This window comes from Eulemur rufifrons, chromosome 28 (assembly GCF_041146395.1).
Source record: "Eulemur rufifrons isolate Redbay chromosome 28, OSU_ERuf_1, whole genome shotgun sequence".
NCBI lineage: Eukaryota > Metazoa > Chordata > Mammalia > Primates > Lemuridae > Eulemur > Eulemur rufifrons.
Genome location: NC_091010.1, coordinates 54,660,001 through 54,685,267, shown reverse-complemented (window position 1 = coordinate 54,685,267; position 25,267 = coordinate 54,660,001). Strand labels below are relative to the sequence as shown.

Sequence of the window (25,267 nt, the reverse complement as noted above, 5' to 3'; positions counted from 1 at the left end):
GAAAACTGCAAGAATGTCAGGAGTTCGAGACCAGCCTGAGCAAGAGTGAGACCCTGTCTCTACTAAAAATAGAAAGAAATTATCTGGCCAACTAAAATATACGTATACAAAAAATTAGCCGGGCATGGTGGCACATGCCTGTAGTCCCAGCTACTCGGGAGGCTGAGGCAGTAGGATCGCTTAAGCCCAGGAGTTTTAAGTTGCTGTGAGCTAGGCTGACGCCACAGCACTCACTCTAGCCCGGGCAACAAAGCGAGACTCTGCCTCAAAAAAAAAAGCAAGAAATCTCAGCGTGGATCTAGTTGCTCGTAGCACAAAGATCCAATTATTGAGACAACAAAGATTGCCAAGGAGGAAAGGAATTTTTAATGTGGCAGATGTCTGGTCGGGAGAAAGAAGAAACTGCCTCAAATCTGTCTCTCGGACTAATGGAGACCATGGGCTTTTAAGGGCCACTTGCTTTGGGACAGGTTGAGGGGGATGGTGAGTGCTGGCCTTGGGAAGTCAACCCTGGGACTTCAGAATCTCAACTCCTTTGTCTTGCAGAAAATCCATCATTCCTGGGAAACAACTCAAAAGGTCAAATAGTTAGTTAAGGGACAGGATTATAAAAAACTTATAGGGGTCATTTAAATTTGTTTATGGAGCTGGCTACAAATGTTCATAGCAGCATCATTCATAATAGCTAAAAAGTAGAGAAACAACCTAAATGTCCATCAACTGATGGATGAACAAAATGTGGCCCATCCATACAGTAAAACATTATTCACAAAGATATGCTGCAACATGGATGGATCTTAAAAACATTATGCTAAGTGGAAAAATTCAGTCACAAAAGAGCATATATTGTGTGATTCCATTTATATAAAACATCTAGAATAGGAAAATCTATAAAGACAGAAAATAGATTAATGGTTGCCTGGGGCTGAGGTTCAGATGGGAAGGTTTGGAAATGGGTTTGGAGTATAGAGTTTTTTGGGGGGGATGTTGATAATATTCTAAAATTAGGTTGCAATGATGGTTGCACCACTTTTTCCTCTCTCTCTCTCTCTCTTTTTTTTTTGTCTTGCTTTGTAGAGATGGGATCTCACTATGTTGCCCAGGCTGGTCTCCAACTCCTGGGCTCAAGTGATCCTCCTGCCTCAGCCTCCCAAAGTGCTGGGATTACAGGCATGACCCACCAGGCCTGGCTGTATCACTTTTTGAATACAGTAAAAACTACTGAACTGGGCCCCCAAAAAAGAATTATTGGTTTTAAAACCATTCAATGCAGACATTGTATCATCTGGCTAAAAAACTAGCAAACACTTCCTTCAGTCATTTTCTCAAAAGCAACTTCACATTTCATACTTTTCACCAAATACATTTTAGCTATTTGACCCTGAAATCTTTGAACATTTTAAAATTCAACACAATTAAGATTTGTTTTATACCATTATCCACCCACCAGAATGATTAACATTAAAAACACTGACAACTACTAAATGGTGTCATGGTCTTGGGACGACTGAAACTGTTATACCTTCATGATAGGAATGTGAAGTGGTATGGCCACTTTGCAAAAAGTTTTAGTTTCTTATAAAACTAAACATACATCTACCCTATGACCTAGCAAGTTCACTTACAGGTATTTCCCAAGATGAAAATATATGTCCACAATGACCTGTCTAGAAATGTTTGTAGCAGCTTTATTCGTAATGGCCCCAAACTGGAAACAACCCAAATATCCATCCACAGGTAACTGAGTCAATAAATTGGGGTATAGCTATACATTGACAATATAAAGAAATGAACTATGGATACAGACAATAATGTGGATGAATCTCCAAGACATTATACCAAATGAAAGAAGCCTTCTCCAGTTGAATATATACCGTATAATTCTACGTATATGAGGTTCTATGTATATGAGGTGAAACAAATCTATGGTGGAAAAAAATCAGAGAAGTGATTGCTTCAGGGAGTGTGGGAGGGAACTGGGAAGGAATATAAGGAAATTTTCTGGGGGGGCGATGGTAGTGTTCTATAACGGTTTGGGTTCCAAGGTTTATGCATTTATCAAAACTCAGTGACTATTCACTTAAGAAGTGTGCATTTCATTGTAAGTGAATTTTACATTAAAAGAAAGAACATAAATGTTCCAGTTAACGGTATAAATGCCGAAGTATGTGAGGGGAAGTATACTGATGTCTGCAACTTACTTGGAAATGTGTCCAAAAAATTAGATGGATTAATGGGTGGCTAGACAGATGGACAGATGTGAAGAAGCAAGTATAGTAAAATATTAATGGGAAAATTGTGTGGTAGGTTTGTGGATTTCACTATAAAAATTTTGAAGCATTTTTGTATTTTGAAAATTCTCATAACAACAATGTTGGGGCATGAAAGTCCTGTAAGGTCCTAAACAATTTGATTATTTTTACCTCTCTGATCTCATCTCCTGCCACTTCTCTCCTCAGTTCTAGCCACATTTAGGGGCACCAGGTGTTTTCTACCTCAGGGGTTTTTCACTCACCCTTCCTGATGTGTGCAGTTCTCTCCCCTCATGTCTGTTTGACTTTCTCCCTCACCTTCTGTGGCAGGTGGAATTCCAAGACAGCCCCTAAGGTTTCTGTCCCCTTGCTGTCCACACCCTGTATAATCTCCCTCCGAGTGTGGCTGGGACCCATGAATATGATGGCCCCTCACCCCTGTGATTAGGTTACATTGTGGCAGAGGTGAAGGGACTTTGCAGATGTAACCCAGATCGCTAATCAGTTGACTCTGAGTTAATAAAAAAGGAGATCATCTTGGGTGGGCCTGACCTAATCAGGCGATCCCCTTACAAGAGAGTGTCAGGAAGAAAATCAAGTCAGAGAGATTCCAAGCCAAGATGCTCTCGTGCTGGCCTTAAAGAAGCAAACTGCCATGTTGTGGAGGAGGCCAGGTGGCAGAGAATGACAGGTGGCTTCAAGGAGCCAAGAGCCTCAGTCCTACAACTGCAAGGAACTGATGCTGCCAAAACCAGTGAGCTTGGAAGAGGCTCAGATGAAACTGCAACCTGGCTAACACCTTGATTTCAGCCTGATGATACCTGAGCAGAGAATCCAGTTACCTGTGCCCAGACTTCTGACCACATTTCAAAAAATTCTGAGGCTGCAAGACTTTTTCTCACAACAATTCAGTGCAGTTTACAGTATCAGGTGCAATAAAGACTCCCAGGACAGCAAGGATGAGGCACAGAATATGGGTCAAATGCACACGTGGCAAAACCCATGTCACAGTTTCTCATTCTCCTCCTCATCTTCCCCTCTACTGCTAAGAGACTCCATAGTTTCATCGCTAAGCTATTTCTAGTTCAAAAGTCTTTTTACCATCTCAGGAAGGGATCACGGGCTGATTTTATCTATTTGTCTAATCTCTATGTTACTCCTCCTCAGCTCTTAAAAAAAGATTTTTCCTCTTCTTTTTTCTGATGTGTGCCCTATCTATTTTCATTCTTAGGCTAGACAGACTTCAAACGGGTACTTCCCAGTACTACCATCAAGAAAGAGTTACCTTACTGTTACTCAGTTCCTGTTCAATTCTTATGCTCCCCAAAAGATGGACCTGGCACAACAGAGATATTTCCAAATTATAGTTTTCTCTTGGTGACTCCTAGGACCCTCAAATCACCTAAGAGAAAACCTAGGAAACTCCCATCCTGAGCCGGTTGCACCTGTAATCCCAGCTCCTCTGGAGGCTGAAGGGGGAGGATTATTGGAGGCCAGGAGCTGGAGACCACCCTAGACATCATAGCTAGATCCTATCTCTTAAAAAAAAATCAGCAAGGTGCAGTGGCATGTGCCTGTAGTCCTAGCTACTCAGAAGGCTGAGGCAAGAAGATCACTTGAGCCCAGGAGTTCAGGGCTGCAGTGAGCTATGATCACTCCAGCCTGGGCGAAAGAGTGAGACCCATCTTCCCCCCTGCCCCCCAAAAAACAAAACTTCCTTTCGGGCAAGATGAAAGCATAAAGTTTATGAGAAGACAAGACTTAAAAAAGAAAGACGAAATCTTTCAGTGCTCCCCTCACAGATACATAGGAGACTTTGCAAGACTACTTTAGGGACCTCAGGGAAAAAACTCGGGAAGAAGCCTTTCCAGGTACCTATAACAAGTCCCCAAAACTAAAGACCAAACCCTTGTACCTCACAGGAAATACAGACCCTTGTCCCTCCACTGGATCATGCTGGGAAAATTGTCATTATTGGAAAAACCCAGTCATTTAACCAACAAGTGCCCAAGAAACTCTCAATAACCTTCATTTTGCTTCTCTACTTAAAATTACCTTTATGCTACCATAACCTTCACATTTTTATTTTAGAAAACTTAATTCTCATATAAGCAGGTGTCAAAGTTTTATTTATTAATGAGGGAATCACTAAGATGACAAAGCTGGTTTAAAAAAGAACATAAGCAACTGAAATTTATGTAGTCATTGGGAAAAAAAGAATGCTGAAATATTATTCCTAGGTTAGAGACAAAACTAGTAAATATTTTACAGGGTGATAAACTATAACCTTTAAGGTTATCTTTTTCTACCGGTCAAAAGAAATTCATCATACCTTGTCTGTTTTCTTTAGGTTTCTAAAGCATTGTAAACCATCTGGGCCCTAATCAATTGTAAATACCAAGGCATTAATTATATTGAAAGGTCATGCAAATTTTTATGTTTATTATTTTTTTTTTGGCTATAGTTCCAAGTTTTGCATTATTTTTCTGAATAAGGATGTTGAAAATAAAAGAAAACTTAAACATTCTTGGTTACCTTAAACATTCCCTAAAGGCTAAAGATCAAACCCTCACTCCTTAGAGGTATAGGCACTGTCTTTCCACAGAAACACAGTGGGAAAATTGTGACTCTCATAAAAAACTGGCCATTGGAAAAATAATTGCTTTTGTACTTGGACGAAGTCCACATAGCCTTCATGTTATCCATGTAAATGGAATCACACATATCGCAGCCTTTTGTGTCTGGCTTCTTTCACTAAGCATAAGGTTTTCAAAATTATTCACGCTGTAGCATGTATGAGTATTTTTTTTTTTTTTTCCTCAAGACAGAGTCTCATTCTGTTGCCCAGGCTAGAGTGCAGTGGCCTCATGATAGCTCACAGCAACCTCAAACTCCTGGGCTCAAGAGATTCTCCTGCCTCATCCTCCTGAGTAGCTGGGACTACAAGGCGCGTGCTACCAGGCCTGACTAATTTAAAAGTTTTTTTTTAGAGACAGGGTCTTGCTATGTTGACCAGGCTGGTCTCGAACTCCTGGCCTTAAGAAGGCCTGCCACCTTGGCTTCCCAAAGTGCTAGGATTACATATGTGAGCCACCATGTTGAGTGAATATTTCATTGTATGGGTAGGCCACATTTTGTTTATCTAATCATCACTTGGTAGGCATTTGGGTTGTTTCCACTTTTTGACTGCTATGAATAAAGTGCTGTGAACATTTGTGTACAGGTTTTTGTGAGGACATACATTTTCAATTCTCTTGAGTGTGAACTGAAAATAAAATCCGAAGCCCCTCACTAGTGGATTGGACTCCTCTTGGCCAAGGGGACCCCAGAAGAAAAACCTTAAAACTGAGTTCCAGCCATGACAGGATGGGAGGTGTAAAGCACAATTATACATGCATGTTTCCTTTTCATAAATACATAAATATTGATGACTCCTCCCATAGCTTGTTCAATATGTATATTTAGCCACCCCACTCATAGAAAATCCTATTCCCTTTTACCTTTCCTGGCTTGTGGCGGGAACAGTGTTTCCCAGAATGTCAGAATGGCACTGTGAGCTGAGAACCCTTCACGAGAAATAAAGCTCTCTTTATCAAAGTATAAATTTTGTTGGGGCTTTTTTGTTTTGTTTTCATTTTTGTTTTTTAGTTAACATGCGTATGTACCTAGGTGTGGAATTGCTGGGTCATATTGTAACTCTCTGTATTTAACTTTTTGAGAAATTGTCAGAGTGTTATCCAAAGGGGCTCCACCGTTTTATATTCACACTAGCAATGCATGAGGGTTCCAATTTCCACATCCTTGCCAGAACTTGTTATTGTCTGCCTTTCTATTTTAGCTGTCTTGGTGGGTGTGAAGTGGTATCTCATCGTGGTTTTGATTTTCATTTCCCTAATGACTAATGATATTGTGCATCTATTCATGTGTTTAATGTCCATTTCTATATTTTCTATTTTGTTTTGTTTGGTTTTGGGGTGGGGGCCGGTCAAGTGAAGCAGTGGGAGTGGAGAAGGAACAAAGGAACCTGCAACCGGTTATGATCAATTAGTTGTAAACACCACTGCACTCGGACCAGCCAGCCATTTGTATATTTTCTTTGGAGAAATTTCTCAAATGCTTTACCCATTTTTTATTTAGGTAATTTATCATTTTTCTGTCAGGTTGTAAAAATTCTTTATATATTGATACTAGCCTCCTGTCGAATGGATATGTGATTTGCAAATATTTTTTCCCATTTCTGTGGATTGTCTTTTTGCTTTGTTGATTATGTCTTTTGAAGCACATACATTTTTAATTTTAATATTACCTAATTTATGTATTGTTTTCTTTGGCTGTTTGTAGGTTTAGTGTCATATCTAAGAAACCATTGCCTCACATTTTGTCCAGTTTGTATAATTGATATCTGTGAAAGGCTTCACCTGACCTCTTCCCACTGCCTGGAAAATGCTCCTGCCAGGCACCCCCAAGACTCCCTTCACTCAGGCCTTTGCTCAATTGTCACCTGATCAGGAAAGTCTTCTCTGACCACCTTATCAAAAGTAATACTACCCCTGGGTCACTCACCAAATATTACATTGCTTTATTTTTCTTTAGAGCACTCCGTATCTGACACAGGGAGTCACTTTGATTTATTTTCGCTTATTGTCTTACCACTTCTCCCCCTCACTGGAATGTCAGCTCCTGCGGAGCAGGAATTTGTGTTTACTTTGTTAACTGCTGCTTACTCAGTGCGCAGCACAAACTCATGATAGGTTATCGATAATTTGTTAAATTAATGATTCCGCACATCCTTACCAACTCAGTGTTATCAAACTTTTTGATCTTTGCCCATCTGAAATGTGAAAAGTCTTAATTTGCATTTTTATTCCTGTGAGCAAGATTTAGCCCCTTTTCATTTTGTTTTCTTTTTTACCCACCACACTAATGAGAACTTTTCATATATTTAAAAATCATTTTTACTTCTATCTCTATAAACACCATTGTTTTCAATAGATGCTATTGTAATAAATGAAATACATACATCGCTTCAAAAGGGCAATAGATGTCACAGTAGCATTTGGTTATTCTATACTTTAGAGTTGTTTGACTATGAAACAAACTCTACCTTTATAAGGTCCCAATCTTTTAAAAATGTGGTTTGGACAGTAGACATGTTTATTTGCGTGTGATAATTTTGGCATTTTTTATGATCTTACTACTTTTAAGCAAGGAATGAAGGCAATATGGTTTTCAATGGTAGAGAAGGGCAAAATTTTGAAGGGTAAAATAAAAGTTAGAAGCTTGGAAGAACGGAGTTTCCACAGACTGTTATAACATGCCCCATGATTTAGCAACAATTATCAGTGAAGCTGGTGATCGTCTTGATATCTGTAAAATGTTATGGCCAAATGCCTTACAGATTTGATAGAACGGTTTATATTTTATTTCTATCAAAAGAAGATCTGGGCATGGGAAATGCATAGATCCATGGGTCATTGCTTTCATTGAAAGATAATTTAACTGTAAATTTACAGGACAAATTGTTGGAACTGGCAATTGATGGAGAATCGAAGATGAATTTTGAAAATATAGAATAGTTTGTTTCATTTGGGATAGAAGTGAAAGATAAAAATCTTGAGCTTCCTAAAATTGCCTTAAAATTTCTTCTTTCATTCCCACCAACAAATCTCTGTGAGACTGGTTTCTCCACTAAACTCTTATGTAAACAAAACATAGAAATAGTTTCAATACACATTGCACCTTTTGAGTAGCATTTTTAGCAAAAACGTGCATTTGAAATTAAAAACCTTTAATATTGATATACATGGTTTTCATTCAAAGTGGGGAAACACTATTTTATTTATAATTTCTCATATAATTATGATAGCAGAACAACAAAAAGGTTGTGAGTGTAATAGTAATTCTGTATATTAATCACATTATATGCACATTCAGTGACATCTACACACTTTGTAATATTTTATTTTCCCTGTTATGTTTGTTCTGATTATATTTATTGAAATGTAATTTTGTCTGTTGGATCTGATAATAAAATTTTGTTTTATGTCTTTATTTTTTAACGTAATGTATCTAGCAAATTGTTTTTATTGTACAAATGAATTATCTGTAAAGTGGGGATGAACTGCCAACTTTGGGTCAATCACAGTTTTGGATTGTCAATCACAGTCCAATGAGTTATGGGGAAAAAAAGGATGACTTTCAACCTCAGCCGGAAAAGCGGATGGGTTGTTCTGAGTGTCTCTTCTTATCTTTCCCACTAGAGGGCAGTCAAGAAGTACTTATAATTGTGCGAAGCATCTTAAAGCCAAAATTGCTTTTAAACCAAGAGATTGAAGCATGCAGGAAAAAATGAAACAGAGCAAGATCAATTACCCAGTGAACATTTATTTGAGCACCAATCCTGTTCTGTACTGCACTAAGACTCAGTAAAGAAGTCAAAACCCAGTGTCCATGTATTTGTAGCTAAAATCCAAGATAGTAGATACAAATGGGATGGACACAAGGTTAAAAAGGTAGCTTTGCATGATGAAGAGCATCCTGGAGATTGATTAGTTGCACAATAACGTCAATGTACTTAACACTATTAGACTGTACATTTAAAAAGGGTTAAGACAGTAAATTTTACGTTATGAGTATTTTATTATAATTTTAAAAACAGAGAGAGAGAGAGAGAGAAAGAGAGAGAGAGAGATCCTTGAGGCCAGAAGCCTCGAATGGGCAGGAGCTGTCTACAGCAACAGCTCCAGCTCACAAGATGTGGAGAGCAGAGGTGGAGGGGCCCGGGCCAGTGCCCTGCGCTGGGGCACACCCGCACTCACACATGCACTTGTATTCTGGGTTGCCACTGCAAATCTTAGCCCATCGCTTTACCCTTTTTTCAGCCCTTGAAAACCTTAGGGGGCACTTTACCATAATTAGGTTCATTCATTCATTCATTCAACATTTCTTGAGCACCCCCTCTGTTCCAGGCACCTTGTAAGGCATTGGGGTACAGCTGTGAACGAGAGACAGCTTCTGCCCTCAAGGTGTTTAGAGAACACCGCCCTTTGTGATTGAGTCCTTAAAGGTCTTGGGAACTGATTTTATTTTAAGTCAGCATCTCCTTCTTCAATCATTGACAAGCAGGCCATTCGGAGCTGCTGTTTCTAAAGTGCTCTCTTGAAACAGGAGGCAGACTAGGAAGCAGGAGGGAAAATAACTAGAGGACCGCAAAGAAATCTAGGGTTGTCGTGACAACAAGATCAGAGGACCTGGCCAAGCCCTTGAGGGCCAGGGCTGGTCTCTGAGCCTTGGCCAACTGTCCATTCAATGTCACCTTTTGACTCTGACAGAACCTCACTGAAGTGAGGCTTTGAAATCCAGAGGAAGAGGGGCCCACGCATTGAGGAACTCATCCCACGTCTACTCCAGCCTTGCTCTGATTCTGCAGAAACACCGGATGTCCTCACTCCAAAGTCGGTCAGAGGCTGCTGCAGGCTGCGCAGGGTAATGGGTAGGAGTTTGGCTTAAGAATGTAGCAAGCCTCAGTTAACACTCAGGCTGCACCTCAGAGTAGCTGTGTAACCTTGGACAATATATGTACGTCGGAGCCTCAGTTTCCCCATTTGGAACAATAATAGTAGCACCTCAGAGGGTACCATGAGGATGAAATTACATAATGAATATGAAGTTCCTAGCATGGTACCTGGCATGCAATAAGTACACAATGTTTTTTGTTTTTTTTTTTTTTTTTGAGACAGAGTGTCGCTTTGTTGCCCAGGCTAGAGTGAGTGCCGTAGTGTCAGCCTAGCTCACAGCAACCTCAAACACCTGGGCTTAAGCAATCCTACTGCCTCAGTCTCCCGAGTAGCTGGGACAACAGGCATGCGCCACCATGCCCGGCTAATTTTTTTTTTTCTATATATATTTTAGTTGGCCAGATAATTTCTTTCTATTTTTAGTAGAGACGAGGTCTCGCTCATTGCTCAGGCTGGTCTCGAACTCCTGACCTTGAACGATCCACCCGCCTCGGCCTCCCAGAGTGCTAGGATTACAGGCGTGAGCCACCGCGCCCGGCCAAGTACACAATGTTGTTTTTAAAAAATAAGCTGAGCTAGGGCTCAGAGATCATCTCATTCAACACCTTCATTCTACAAATGAGAGAACTGAGGCCCAGGAACCTAATAACAGGGAAGCATGATGACTGTGGAGTTAGACAGACATAGCTTTAAATCCTGGCTCTACTAGTAGACTTTGGGACTTTAAAGAGTTAAGCTTTATAAACCTCAGTTTTCTCATCCGTGAAAAGGAAGGATGAGGTTGTTCTTAGAAGTAAATGAACCATGTTAAGCATCTGGCACTATAGCCTTGTATATAGTATTAAATAGTTGTCCAGTAACATGTTTCTTTGCTTCCTTCCTTTTCTTTGGGCATACTTGCTCCTAACTTTTTTTTTTGAGACAGAGTCTCACTCCGTTGCCCTGAGTAGAGTGCCATGACATCAGCCTAGCCCACAGCAACCTCAAACTCCTGGGCTCAAGCAATCCTCCTGCCTCAGTCTCCTGAGTAGCTGGGACTACAGGTACACACCATGATGCCCGGCTAATTTTTCTATTTTTAGTAGAGACAGGGTCTTGCTCTTGCTCAGGCAAGTCTCGAACTCCTGAGCTCAAGCAATCCCCCGGCCTCGACCTCCCAGAGTGCTAGGATTACAGGCATGAGTCACCGCACTTGGCTGTTGCTCCTAACTTTAAAAATGCAGGTCTTAGGGATTTTGTACTCCCCTTCATGGTTCAAATTTAGAAGTCAAGCAGATTGTAACTCAAATCCAGTTCCTGACCTTGGGTAAGTTACTTAGCTGCAGTTTACTTCCGTAAAATGAAGATAATAATAGTATCTACCTTCTGGTGCTAGCATGAGGATCATGCTCTCTTTTGAAGTATACCATACATGTTTATTATTATGTCCTGCAACCGTGGCTCTGATCAACAAGAGACTCTCAAGAAACGAAGTATAAATAGAAAATGTATGATATTAGCTACCTGGGGGAAGAACTCAGCCTCAACAAGATCTGTGAGCAAGGCCGATGGGATTTGGGAAGAGTGGCCAGTAGTAGATAAGCAATAATCTAATTGCTGGTCATGGGTCCTCTGAGAGACAAGACTTGGTGGCTGGGAATGGAAAATTGGCACGAGACAATTTCCTCCAGAGCTTATGTCTCCAGAACTAGACTGGGCAGCAGAGGCCTTGTGAGGCCCAGAGAACAAATCTACACGTTTGGATAGAAATATCCCTGGAGTGGAGAAGAGAAAATGACTAAGCTACTGCTGCTGGAGAGAAAAGAAAAAATGAAAAAAACCCAAGGTTGGTCTGTGATCAAGGTAATGGACACTGCCGGACTGGGTAGGTGGGAACAGAAACTGGCACAAAATTTTGGAAGGCTGTTTGTCAGTGTGGACCGACAATTCTCCTTCAGGAAATTTATCATAGGGGAGGAGTGAAAGATGCTCAGCTGCTAAGATGTTCTTTTCAGTATTGTTTATAATGGAGAAATTGCTCAACAATACAGGATTGGTTGAATAAATGATGGTGTGACCATATCATGAGTCACTATGCCAGACATTTTTTAAAAAATGATGCAAGGCTGGGCGAGGTGGCTCATGCTTGTAATCCTAGCACTTTGGGAGGCCGAGGTGGGAGGAATGCTTGAGGCTAGGAGTTCAAGACCAGCCTGAGCAAGAGAAAGACCCCATCTCTACAAAAAATAGAAAAATTGGCTGGGTGTGGTGGTGAGCGCTTGTAGTCCCAGCTACCTGGGAGGCTGAGGCGGTAGGATCGCTTGAGCCCAGGAGTTTGAGGTTGCTGTGAGCTAGGCTGACGCCACGGGACTCTAGCCCAGGCAACAAAATGAGACCCTGTCTCAAAAAACAAACTAAATAAATAAATAAAAATAATGCTGGCGTTTGCTTTGGCACCACATATACTAAAATTGGAACGATACAGAGAAGATTAGCATCGCACCTTGCATCCTTCTGGATGACATGCAAATTTATGGTGTTCCACGTATTTTTTTAAAATGATGCTGTAGAAGATTTAAAGATGTGAGATGATGTTAATACATGCGCACAAGTGAAAAGAGCAGATTGTAAGATATCATGGGAGTAGGACCCTGTTTTGTTTTTAAAAATATTAATAATAATACATAAAAAAAAAGGCCTGGAAGGACAAATACTAAGATGCTACCAACAGTTACCTCTGGCTGATGGAATTGTGGGAGGTTTTAGTTTTTTCCTTTTGGCTTATCGAGTATTTTCCAGATTTAATAATTAATGTGACATATTACCTTTGCAAATGAAAATTATCTATACAAATAATTAACAGGAAGTGAGCACTTGGAGATATCTCATTTGTGCCTGGATCTGTCCATATGTTATCTCACTTACTCTTTTAAAAAGCTGTGTAAGTTTGGTGTTTTTGTGCCCATTTACTTATGGGGAAACTGACACAGAGACTTTTAAATATCTTGCCCAAGGTCACATAGTTAATAAGTGCTGGAGCCACGATTTCAAGCCAAGTTCATCTAATCACCTTTTTTTACTATACCACTTGCCTTCCTCTAAAGGCTTCCCAGGTCCCTTTGTGGTCTATGTTCTGAGCAACCTCCTGCTTATGTAGTAGCCTCGACTTGCCTCCTCCGTCAGGAGAGAGAACAGGGCCGCCGTAGCAGTATCTTGATGCTGCTGGACGCAAGGAACTGCCTTATAAACTGACACATTCATTTCCTGTTTCATTATTCCCACTCTTGCTGATTAGTTAGAATAAATTGGTCCCTCAGGACCTGCTTAGGGTGGCGGGAGCTGGTGCTTCAACATAGGATCAGACCCAGGGCCGTGCTGGTGGGCTCCAACTAGCCTGGCTGCTTCCCTGCCCAGCCTCCTTCTCTCGGCTCCCAGTGGGTTACTTGAAATCAGCCGTGTCTTCTGTAAATACCAGCAGCTGGTGATCCCCAGCATATGTTATCCCAGGGCATTAGGATAAATGTTCAGTTTCCATTGTTCAAGTTGACCAAGGGGAGGCACTGGATGCTGTACCCACACCATGTCGCGTGGTGCTTGACCTGAAGAAAAACTGATGCGTAGCCACAGGAAATCAGCCAGGTAACTCACCCTGCCCTTGCCTGTGGGGAAACCTGTAGGAAATTGCTTCTGTCGTGCTCACAGGTACCCTTTGTTTGTTAGAATATATATGTGTATATACAAACAATATATAATATACACATAGGTAATCCATGTATGCATATGTAATAATGTATATTTTATATGTATTTATACACATATATATATCCTCTGCACTTTGGGTTGCATTGCTGGCTCCAGCACTTAATGGCTGAGTGATCTGGGGAAGTGGCTTAAACTCCCCAGGCTTCAGTTGCCTACTCTATAAAGCAGGAAGGGGTACAATGCCTCGCTTGCTGTGTGGTTGTAAGGATCAAATTGAAGTGGGATACAACTCACATTTATTATTAATCAAAGCAGGCTGCCAGCAGCTGCCCTTTCTTTCCCCGTAGGTCAAAAGTTTCCTAAGTGGTCAGAGAACTGAACAAGCTGTTAGCCTTTTCTGAAGACCAGCACTATGTCCTGTTATCCGAACTCACTAAAAAGAAGGGGGTGGAAGCAAACAACTATTAAGAGCCTGCTCGGGGTCAGATGCTCTGCTCTTTTTGATATTCATTCATTCATCCATCGAATACGCAGCTTGTCGAATGTCTGCTGTGAGCTAGGCTTTGTACTGGATGCTGGAGAGAATAAACAGGTAAACAAGGATGTCCCGTGAGGAACTCGTTACTTAATTTGCAACAATCCTTAAGCATAGGATTTTTTTTTTAAGTTTTAAAATTATCATATAGTAAAATTAACTTTTCTCCTCCTGGTGTACAGTTCTATGCATTTTAACACATGTATAGATTCATGCAAGTCGCACTCCAATCATGATACAGAACTAAGTGTGGGAATTTTAATTTTCAATTGACTGTTGGGGAAACTGAGGTCCAGAGGGTTTGAGTGATGCCCCAAGGCCGAGCCGCCCCACGTTAACACAAATGACGGAAGGGAATGTGGGTTTTGCCGTGGAGTCAATGGGAGGGGCTGGGAAAGGCTCTGTGGCCCAGCACTGGTCCCTGCAGTGGAACTCCCCTCTTCCTGTGGATTGCAAACTTCTCCGTGTCAGTGAAATCCACGCTGGAGACTTTGAGAAACTCTGGGAATTTAGAATTTAGCTGGGTCCAACAGCCTGCTCTCTCTGCTTACCAGCCCAGTCTCAAGGTGTAGGGCTTGTCTGAAATAGCTGATTTTAATGAAGTATTTTGACTCAGTCTCTTTAAAAAAAAAAAAAAAAAAGTGAATACAATGTAATCTTTGGCCAGTAGCTCTTGGTCATTTTTGTGACAGTCAATTGATGTATCCAAAATGAAACAAGATCGTTATTTCTGACTCGACTCTTGGGGAAGGTGTTCTTCTTGCCATTATCACAAGCCTGCTTTTAACCTAGTAAGTTTGATGTGCTGTATACTGGAAAATAAACATTTCAGTGGTATGGAAATTATAAACCTAAAGTCAGTAAATTTGAGGAAAAGGTCAAGAGCCTCTTCTAAGTAGCATCGCACACTGGCAACATCCCGTACTCTGTTAATATCACACCACTCAAGTCACTTACTGTGGTTGCTGAAAGCACTTTGGAAACTTTTTAACCCTGTGTTTTTATTTTAGTTATAACTAATACATACATGTGATAAAAATGCCATTAAGTGACGAATAGTCACCCTCCCACCCCCAGACCCTGGTTCACTGGTCCCCTTCTCTAGAGGTGAACACTGTGGCCAGTTTCCTGTGTATCTTTGTGCAAGGTCATTGAACAATTAGAAGACATATTATTTATTGTTTATAGAACGTGTACTTATATACTGCCTTAAAGAAATATGTCATTCCATTTCTCCTCTTTTCACCCAATTAATTCAACTGAGGACCAGCACCAGGGATATAAGGACCAATAGGCAGTCGTGACTTTCAAGGAGCTCATAGTTGAGCACAGGGGAGCATGCGTGAAAACAGAACTGAACACAGAGTGCTCTGATTGGTGGCCAAAATGTCCCTTGGTGCCACCCAACTGGTCCTGAACCATCCATCCCAGGCACGATTTTGTGGCAGTGTGGCTGGTTTTCCAAATGTAGCTTCAGGGCTGGTCCGAGACCTCCGAGGCATGGCTAAGCTTGCCTTCCTGGAGGAAAGGGAAATTCTTCTCCTCAGAGTCCCCAACAGGACCCCAAAGGCCCACCCCACAGCTGGTGACCCTCAGCTTGGAGTAGACCTTTGCCAGTTCCTTCCAAAGTACTTGGAATACCCACCCTTGCATCGCTGGACTGGAAGGGACTTTAGAGGATGAGCCACTCCCTCTCCAGACTCCCACGCATCCTGACCCCATCATAGGAACTTCTGGCCTTGGTGGGGACACACCAGTGACCAGGTACTTCCTCCCTGGGGCAGCTCCCTCAGTGGTCACACAACACAAATGGTCAGAAAGATCTTCCATATGTGTGCCTGTGACATCTCTCCACTGCAGGATTATCCAGCAGGTAGATCAACAGGGCTTGTGGCATCAGCAAAGTGGGGGCCCCAGAAACATGAAAAAAAGACATTGATAATTGGTAATATCCCCTCACCCCCTCCCAAAAGGCACTGAAATGGTCGTCATGGGAAAACTCAGAACATTACTGAACTTCCTTAGACTTCCTTATACTGGACATCTTAAATGATTTTAAGATTTAGATGGTTTTATTTTGTATTACCTATGAGAGTAGGGGTAGGACAAGAAATGCCTGTACCATAATCTTTAGAAGTTTAGGACGTCTAAAGATCTTAATCCGGACTGATGGGCCGGAGTTTGCTCTCTGCGTTTACCCAGAGGAAGTCTCCTCTGCCAGACAGCCCCTGAATACCTCATGACCCCCTCCGCTCCCAGACTCCACTTTCATTGCAGTTCACAGCCTTCGGGAAGCCCTTTCTGAGCAAATGGGAGTAAATTGGGGTTTCCCCTAAAGACACACCACCCCCTCGGCATTTGTCTTTCCGCTCAGTGTCCTGACCCGTGTGCTTGGGACAACAACATCCAGTGAGTAGGCGCCTCTGAGGAGCCCACAGGATCAGTGACTCCCTCCTTTGCTTCACGGTGAGGCTCGAACACCCACCCACCTGTCCCCGTCAGCCTTACATCACCAGTCTAGAGGGACGGAGATCACCCTTCTGCCTCCTTCGGCAGCCCCAGGACACCCAGGGGCTCCCACCGGGCTCTCTGTGGCAGGGCTGCGGAATGCTGCCAGAGTTGAGAGTTGGTGCCTCTCTGCCTCACAGGACGAGGGCATGGGAAGGGGTGACTAAGCCTCCCTAGCAGTCCAAGGGTCATAAACATTGTGGCACTTATTACTAAACAGGGCATGGCAGAGTGAGGGCCCTGGAGAACAGGGGACCCTGAATGGAACAGGAAGTGGTCACTGTGATTCAACCACAGAGCCTTTTCCTGAGTGTCATCTATGAAGTGACAGCCTTTGGGGAAAGTCACTGTGCCGAGGTGGGGGCATGGGTGGGTGGGGGGATGCTCAAGTTATGGGCTGAGGCTGCCACAGAAACTGGGCAGTGACACCAGGAAGGAGAGTAGCCTCCTGCAGCACTCGTGTCTCCAGGGAACCGGGGCCAGCCCTGGCCTCGGTCACGAAGAAAATGCTTCCCCAGAGAAAGGCACGGCCCCGGGAGGCTGCAGCTCTCTGCCTTCCTGCAGCCCGAGACCCTGCTTCCTAGATCTACCACTGGGACAGGTTACTTTACTTCTCGGAGCCTCTGCTTCTTTGTGCATATGATGAGAATACTACTGGAGCCCACTAATAGTGTTGCTGTGAAAGGTAAATGAGACATAATATGCACATCACTTAGAAGAGAGCCTGGTGTAAGGTAGGGGCAATAAACAATGGCCATTATTATTCTATGTTTATTATAATCAGAGACTCTCAGAGGTGGAAACCTTAGCCTAAATCATCCATTTTAAAAAAAGAAATCTAAGGTGGCAGGTGGGGCATGATGTCCCCAAGGTCTCACATAGCTCGCCAGAGGCACAGCTGTGCCTAGAACCAGGGTCTCCTTCCTCTCGCCCCTTTCTCTCTATCTCTCCCTGTTCCCCTCCTCTTCCTTCTTCGGCATAGACCATTCACTGGGTCCTTGTCCCTTGTCCTTGGGCCAACCATTTTATGTGTGTGATATCAGTTCCTTCTCATACAAGGTAGGCAAAATTGGTCCATCTTTCAGAAGCCGTGTCATTCACAATGCTTCCATTCATCTTGTCATCAATATCCTTTAAAGCCCTGTCCCCACCCCCTCTCCCCTCCTCCAGGAAGGCCGCCTGGATTAAACCTCCCCCAGAACTAAAATCTCTCCCCGCTATCACACCTTCTCAGCTTCGACCCATAGCCTGATCTAGCAGGTACTTCCACAACCATCAACAATCAACACAAACATATGCAGAAGAGGACAGTGTCCTTCAAACACGTGGAAGGGTCTTTCAAATCATAACTTTTTTTAAAAAGTTATAAAAAGTACTTTTAGAATAAACATAGAGGAATAACAGCAATCTTTTTTTTTTTTGAGTATTTATTTTTTGCCAGGCTTTCTGATAAATAATTGACATGGAATATCTTTCCTTTTTCTTTTTTTTTTTTTCCTGAAGCAAGGTCTCACTCTGTCACCTGGGCTAGAGTGTGGTGGCATCATCACAGCTGACTAAAGCCTCAAACTCCTGGGTTCCAATGTTCCTCCTGCCTCAGCCTCCTGAGTAGCTGGGACTATAGGCACGCACAACTACTCTCAGCTAATCTGGTTTTATTTTTTGCAGAAACAAGGTCTAGCCATGTAACTCAGGCTGGTCTCAAACTCCTGGCCTCAGGTGATCCTCTGGTCTCGGCCTCCCAAAGTGCTGGGATTACAGGCGGGAGCCACTGCGCCTGGCCTGGAATATCTTTAAATATGCATCTTACAATATTCTCAGCCAGTGAAGACCACTCCTCAGCAGCTTATGTCCCCCCGAGGCAGTAGTTGCTTGGGGCAGCTTCTAGCCCTGAGGAAGGGCTCAGACACAAGTGAGGCTCCAGAGCACTAGGTTGGGGGACAAGGAATGGAGGAGAGCAAATGCCCCAGGGACATGGAGGGACAATTAGCCAAACATATTCACTGTGGTTTTATACACATTTCTGAGGGGGGACCTGCCCCTCTGGTTTGCCTCTGATTCTCCAGTTTCAGTGTCACTCTGAAGGTAGTTAGCCATGTGGCAAGTCCAAAGCCCTTAGGGGACGTTCTCGGTCAGGTGGCCTCTGCACCTGGTCACTCTGCACTTCCTCCCTAGGCTCCTTCTCTGTCTCTACACCCAGGAACTCCCCACTGAGCCGGTGGCGCCACACAGCTGGGCTTGCCCACTTCCTTCCCTGCTTCAAAGGCCTCCTCTCACCCCCTGCCTACTGCCTGAGGGTGACCACAGAGAATTATAAATATCCCTTGTGGCCCCTCTCCCCAGACTAAACTGGGCTTCTCAAAACAGGGACTGGGATTTAGTCTTCATAAAACTTTATTTACTACAAGAGTCTGCAGGCCTGCGGGCCACTGTTTCCCAATATGATTTTTAAAAAAAATATTGCATTACAATATTGCCTATTTTGATTACTGAGTTTTCTGGCACTTTCCACCTAAGGGGGCTTTGTACCCAAAGCAAGTACCTCACTCTCCTCACCTTACTGTTTACATTCCCAGAGCCCAGAATACTACCTGGAGGTGAGTCAGCTCAGTTCTTGTAGTTGGATGAATGAATGAATGAAGTCGAAAGGACATCAGACTGGGAATTGAGAGCTCTGAGGTCCAGGCTCTGCCACTAATTCTTTTTTCTTTTTTTGTTTGTTTGTTTGTTTTTGTTTGTTTGTTTCAGAATATTAAGGGAGTAAAAATGTTTTAGGTTATGTGAATCATTTTTGTAATGTTTGAGTCCTATCTATAGGTGTACCTGTCACCCAAATAGTGTTCATAGTACCCATTAGGTTGGTTTCTTCCCCTTCCCTCTTCCCCCCCCCCAGTTTCTTTCCACTGAGTTTTACTTCCCTCTGTGCACTTATGTGCTCATCGGTAAGTTCCAGTTTAATAGTGAGTACATGTGGTGTTTGTTTTTCCATTCTTTAGATACTTCACATAGGACAATGGTCTCCAGTCCCATCCAAATTATTGCAAAAGGCCTTAATTTATCCTTCTTCATGGCTGAGTAGTATTCCATGGTGTACATATACCACATTTTATTAATCCATTCATGAATTGATAGGCACTTGGGGTGATTCCACATCTTTGCAATTGTGAATTGTGCTGCAATAAACATTTGAGTGCAAGTGTCTTTTTGGTAAAATGACTTCTTTTCCTTTGGGTAGATAACCAATAGTGGAATTGCTGGATCAAATAGTAGGTCTACTCTTAGTTCTTTGAGGAATCTCCATACTGTTTTCCATAGAGGTTGTACTAATTTGCAGTCTCACCAACAGCGTATAAGCATTCCTTTCTCTCTGCATCCACACCAGCATCTATTGTTTTTGGACTTTTTAATAAAAGCCACTCTAACTGGGATAAGGTGATATCTCACTGTGGCTTTAATTTGCATTTCCCTGATGATTAGTGACGTGGAGCATTTTTTCATATGTTTCTTGACCATTTGTCTTTCTTCTTTTGAGAAGCACTTCTTTTGCTCACTTTTTAAATAGGGTTGGTTGTTTCTTTCTGGCTGATTTGCTTGAGTTCTTTGTGACTTCTGGTTATTAGCCCTTTATCAGATGTGTAGCTTGTGAATATTTTTTCCCATTCTGTAGGTTGTCTATTTGCCCTTCTGATTGTTTCCTTAGCTGTGCAGAAGTTTTTTAGTTTAATCAAATCCCATTTATTAATTTCTGTTGTTGCCATGATTCTGCCACTAATTCTGTGGTCTAGGCATATCCCTTACCTGCTACAGGCCTCTGTTTTCTCATCTGTAAAATGGACAGGCCCTATTAGATGATCTGGCAGGGTTTTCTGCAAATGCTCAACAAACATTCATAGATAAAGTTATGGATCAAACACAGAAAGATGGACATGACCTTGTTCCTTGTCCTGGAGGAATTCACAGTTAGGTGAATTTAGTAAATCTCTGAGCCTTGAGTTTTTGCTCTGTAAAATGGGGTGCTATTTGCCTCTGGCTATTATGAGGCTTAGGAGAGAAGGCAAGCATTTTGCATTGTATTACTCCAAGTTCTGTCAAAACTTGACCCGAGAACTTGCTTGCATACTTTTTATAAGCCAGTTGACAAAAATACTAATGCCACACCCTTATGCTGGGCTGTGGGGAGCAGCTGAGTGCCATGATTTCAACCCTTCCTGGGCCCTTACTGTGTGTACTTGGGCAAGTTACTTAACCTCTCTGGTCCTTCATTTCCTGCTCTACTGAAGGGAATGACTGCTAACAGTTCCCCCACCCCACAGCATTGTTTCCCAGGTGACCGGAGGTTGCAGTGCAAGTTCCTTGAAAGCAGAAAACTGCCATACTGGGGAAGCCATAGGAGGGCTCCTGCCACCTTGAGCTTTTATGTCCCTGTTTCCCTCCCTCCATTATGGCCCCTCTCAGAGAAGGAACAGAAACTACTTCTTACTAACGTGGAAAGTGACCCCTGCTAGGGGAAGCTTAACTTTTACCTGGCATCAAAAATGTGAAATAAAGAAAGTGAGGAGGAATCTCAGGTGTTGGGGAGAACTTGGGGGTTAGAGAGCCTTTCTGAGCCATTGAAATCACCTCCAATAAACAAAGTCACGGACCGTGCTTTCCAAAGCTCCAGCTGCTCTCCTCATGTGGTTATTTCTTATGGAAACCTGGGGCAGAGCAATTCAGTTTCTCCCTGGGGCTCCATGAACTGAGACCCGCATTGCACCTGGCATCTTTCCAGCCCCCTGCACCTTTCAGGTTCTAATGGCGCTTTGGAAGGGGAGGCGTGGGTGGGAGGGGAAAGGACTATTCCATGTCCATTTTTCCCCCTCTGATGTCCTTTCTGCCCTGAGCACTTCACTTCCATACCCATGGCCCTGGCAGAGCCTGGTCGCCCAGTGTGGGACTCCCGGCATGTCCAGGGTGGAGTCAGGACCAGTGAGTGTCCCGGCCCTGGAGCCTGAGGGGGAAAGGTGCACACTCCGCCCTGCTGGTGCATCCTGCCGGCCTGGGTGCCCGTTGCACAATCGCTGCCTGGAGAATGCAACCGGGTTAGTTCCCACGGGGCTCCCTGCTCAGGGTGGGACCCCCTCCTTGGTGGGGCGATCGGAATCACACTCTGCAAAATATTAATTATTGTTGTTTCCAAAGCCCTAGCAGCGGCTGGGTGCCAGGCCCTGCCCAGGAAGTTCAAATAATCAACATCACAAAATTAGTCACCCCCAGTGGGGCGCTGGGTCACCTGATACCCCAGTGGTGGGGAAGTCGCCTTAGGCTTGAGCCACTTCCTGGAACCCAGGCTGGGAATTGCAAGAGCAGGGAGGCCGGAGGGGGCTGGGGTGGGGGCGGGGGCGGGGGAGGAGGTGGAGTTGCGGGTAAGGCAGTAGAAGAGGAGAATATGGAACTGTTGAGGAAGAAAGAAAGAAGAAAAACTTACTATTTAGATGCCTTTATCCATCTCCCTTTAATCCTTCATTTTACAGAAGAGGTTGAGAAATGTAAGGAAATGGCCCCAAGTCCCAGGCTGGCAAGAGGCAGAGACGGGGCACTTTGCACGACACTAAAGGTAATTTCACAGGCAGGATAAACCACCCCAGTCTAATCAGCGGTTGAGCAAATTGGGAACGTGAGAAAGCAGTGGGCAGACGAGTGGTGTCAAGGTGACAGTGGGACTGCGGGAGCCTCATGCTCTTGGTGGCAGTGAAAATGCCCCTCAAAACACAAGGAGATGATCCACATCCAGCTGGGTCCTACCCCCAACCTGCATCAGAATTGTGAGAATTTTAAGAAATGGCCTCCCAAGGGCCCTTTGGAACAAAGTGCGTCATTGAGGCCAATTAAGCATTAATCAGTATTCCAAAGACATATTCCAGAATCAGAAAAGTTTTTTGAAAAAAACACTCATAATTTATAAATGCATACCAGCACCTCCCCTCACAGAAAAGAAAACAAAACAGTGGAAAACACTATCCACGCCACGGGATATTTTGCAGCTGTTAAGAATGACAATTACTTGGGCCGGGCGCGGTGGCTCACGCCTGTAATCCTAGCACTCTGGGAGGCCGAGGCGGGTGGATCGCTCAAGGTCAGGAGTTCGAGACCAGCCTGAGCAAGAGCGAGACCCCGTCTCTACTAAAAATAGAAAGAAATTATATGGACAACTAAAATATATATATACAAAAAATTAGCCGGGCATGGTGGCGCATGCCTGTAGTCCCAGCTACTCGGGAGGCTGAGGCAGTAGGATCGCTTAAGCCCAGGAGTTTGAGGTTGCTGTGAGCTAGGCTAACGCCACGGCACTCACTCTAGCCCGGGCAACAGAGTGAGACTCTGTCTCAAAAAAAAAAAACAAAAAAACAAAAAAAAAAAAAAAAAAAAGAATGACAATTACGAAGAGCCTTTGATAACATAAGGAATGCGATGCTACAAGGTGGGGTACACAACTGTACACACACGGAGAATGAGCACAGCTGCTGGAAAGGGAAAAAAGGAAGAAAGAGTGAAAGAACCAACACCAGTGCATAGAAAACAGACTGGCAGGAAACACCAAAATGTTGAGGTTTTCTGGGGGTGGTAGGTGATTTCTTTTCTTCTTTCAATTTTTCTGTATTTTTCAATTTTTCTGTCTATGACACGTTATTACTTTTATAGTGAAAACTATACTTTATTTTGAAAGAGAGGAAGTGGATTATGATGGTAATAATAATAACAGTGGTGGCAGTAAATTAACATTTACTGAGCATTTACCGGGTGTCCGACACTGTGCTAAGCACTTTGTTGTTGTTTTTTTTTTAACTCTCATAGCAATCCTGTGAAGTGGATATTGTTGTTGTCTCTATTTTCCCCCAAGGCTCCAGGAGGTTAGGCCACGTCCTGGACTTTGAGTTTTTGTCTGTGCAGGATCCAAAGCCCCCATCTAGCAGGCAGGACTGGCCCTGAGTGTTGGCTTGGATGCGGGGAAGCCCCTCCCTCCTACCACCGAGGTCCAAGGGCACATCCTCCCCACTCCTGGCAGTGGGTGTGGTGACATGGCCAAGGCGCAGCCAGTCGGATGTGCCTGCCCAAGGCCTGGGCTTCTGGACCCCTGGGTGCTGTTGGGTTAGAACTACATTTGCTGTGACATCTGGCTACTGTGGCAGCAACGTCCCGACTAGACTCTTCCAGCTCCAGTGATGGTGTTTTGCCTCCTGCTGCTCTGGGCTGCCTTGATTTCTGCCCTTCTCAAGATTGTCCCCTCTTGAACCCCTGACAATTCTATTGCAGTGGACCCTTCTTTGTTTAAGATAGTCAGGGTCCACTTCTGTGGCTTGTTACTGAGACCCCCGACAGTTACCAGTGACTGTCAGGCGGTCTCAGAGCAAGTCGCAGAAGCAGGACTCCGATCCAGGTCTGCCCATCCCAAGCCCAAGCATGTAACCAATCCTCTTGCGCTGCCCACACTTCCTCAAAAGTATGATAAACATTTTCTGAACTTCTAGAAAACAAACCAGAAATATCTTCTTGAAGATTTTCTCAGATATTGGTGGCCCACCACCCAGCCTGCTGCCGTGGGAACCTGGAAAGCCATTTTGTGAAGGGCAGGAAGCTGGGGCCAAGCCCAAGTCAGGGAGGTGCTAATCCAGACCTCCAGTGACCGGGACACAGAGGAGATCCAGGGAGAGAGGATGCAGAGGCGTTTGGCCTCCCTGGCACTTCCTCACTGGTGCCAGAGGACTGACTCAGCATAGGGTCTCCCCCTCCAGGAAGCCTTCCTTGACCTTTGGAGTCCGAGAGAGGAACCTCAGTTGGACCCCCATGGCACCTTCCATGTCCCTCTGGGCGGTGAGAGCTTGTTTACGTACATGTCCACCCTCATGTGACTGAACTTCAAGACGACAAGGACTGTGTCTTTTCTACCCGGAATCACTGATGCCTGGCACATAAACATTATGAGAGTGAATGAGCGAAGGGACGAATGAAGAGATCTCATCCCCCTGCCAAGCAGCGTGCACCATAAACCCTGGGATTTTTCCAAGGCATCTTGGTAAAAATAGAACAACCATGGGCTTTGGAGTTGGCAAACCTTGCTTCAAACTCTAGCTCTCTTACCTACCTAAGGTTCCTCCTTAACCTCTCTGAACCTCAGTCTCTTCATCTGGAGAATGGGGATAGTGCCTAACTCTAATACCATGCGATTGGGAAGACATGAAAAGTGGTTGGCACACAGTAGGCCCTCAGCATATCCTAGCTTGCTTAACACTTCATTCTGACTCACTTCCTTCTTCCTACCCCTCACCTGAGTAAATGTCCAACAATAGGGAAAAGGTTAAATTAACTATGGTGTATCAGTGAGATCAGACGTTAGGCAGCCAATAAAAATAGTTTAACCAATACTTTTTAATGGTGTAGAAAATGCTCATGTATTCATGTGAAGAAAAGACTAAGTTATTCATACAGTATGACCTCAGCCATGTAACGTGAGCGTGCATATACATGCTTGCATATACACGCTTGCACAGACAGTAGACAATTTCTGGAAGGATACACAAGAAACTCTTTTTTTTTTTTTTTTTTTTTTTTGAGACAGAGTCTCACTCTGTTGCCCAGGCTAGAGTGAGTGCCGTGGCATCAGCCTAGCTCACAGCAACCTCAAACTCCTGGGCTCAAGGGATCCTCCTGTCTCAGCCTCCCGAGTAGCTGGGACTACAGGCATGCACCACCATGCCCAGGTAATTTTTTCTATGTATATTTTTAGCTGTTCATAT

At 43.6% G+C, this 25,267-nt stretch overlaps 1 non-coding gene across 1 annotated transcript; it reads left to right on the top strand.

Annotated features, from left to right (window-relative positions):
* Positions 1–12,191: 12,191 nt before the first annotated feature.
* Positions 12,192–12,301, top strand: LOC138376726 (U6 spliceosomal RNA). The gene has a single exon (XR_011231706.1). It is a non-coding gene; the product is annotated as a U6 spliceosomal RNA (small nuclear RNA).
* The last annotated feature ends 12,966 nt before the right edge of the window (positions 12,302–25,267 follow it).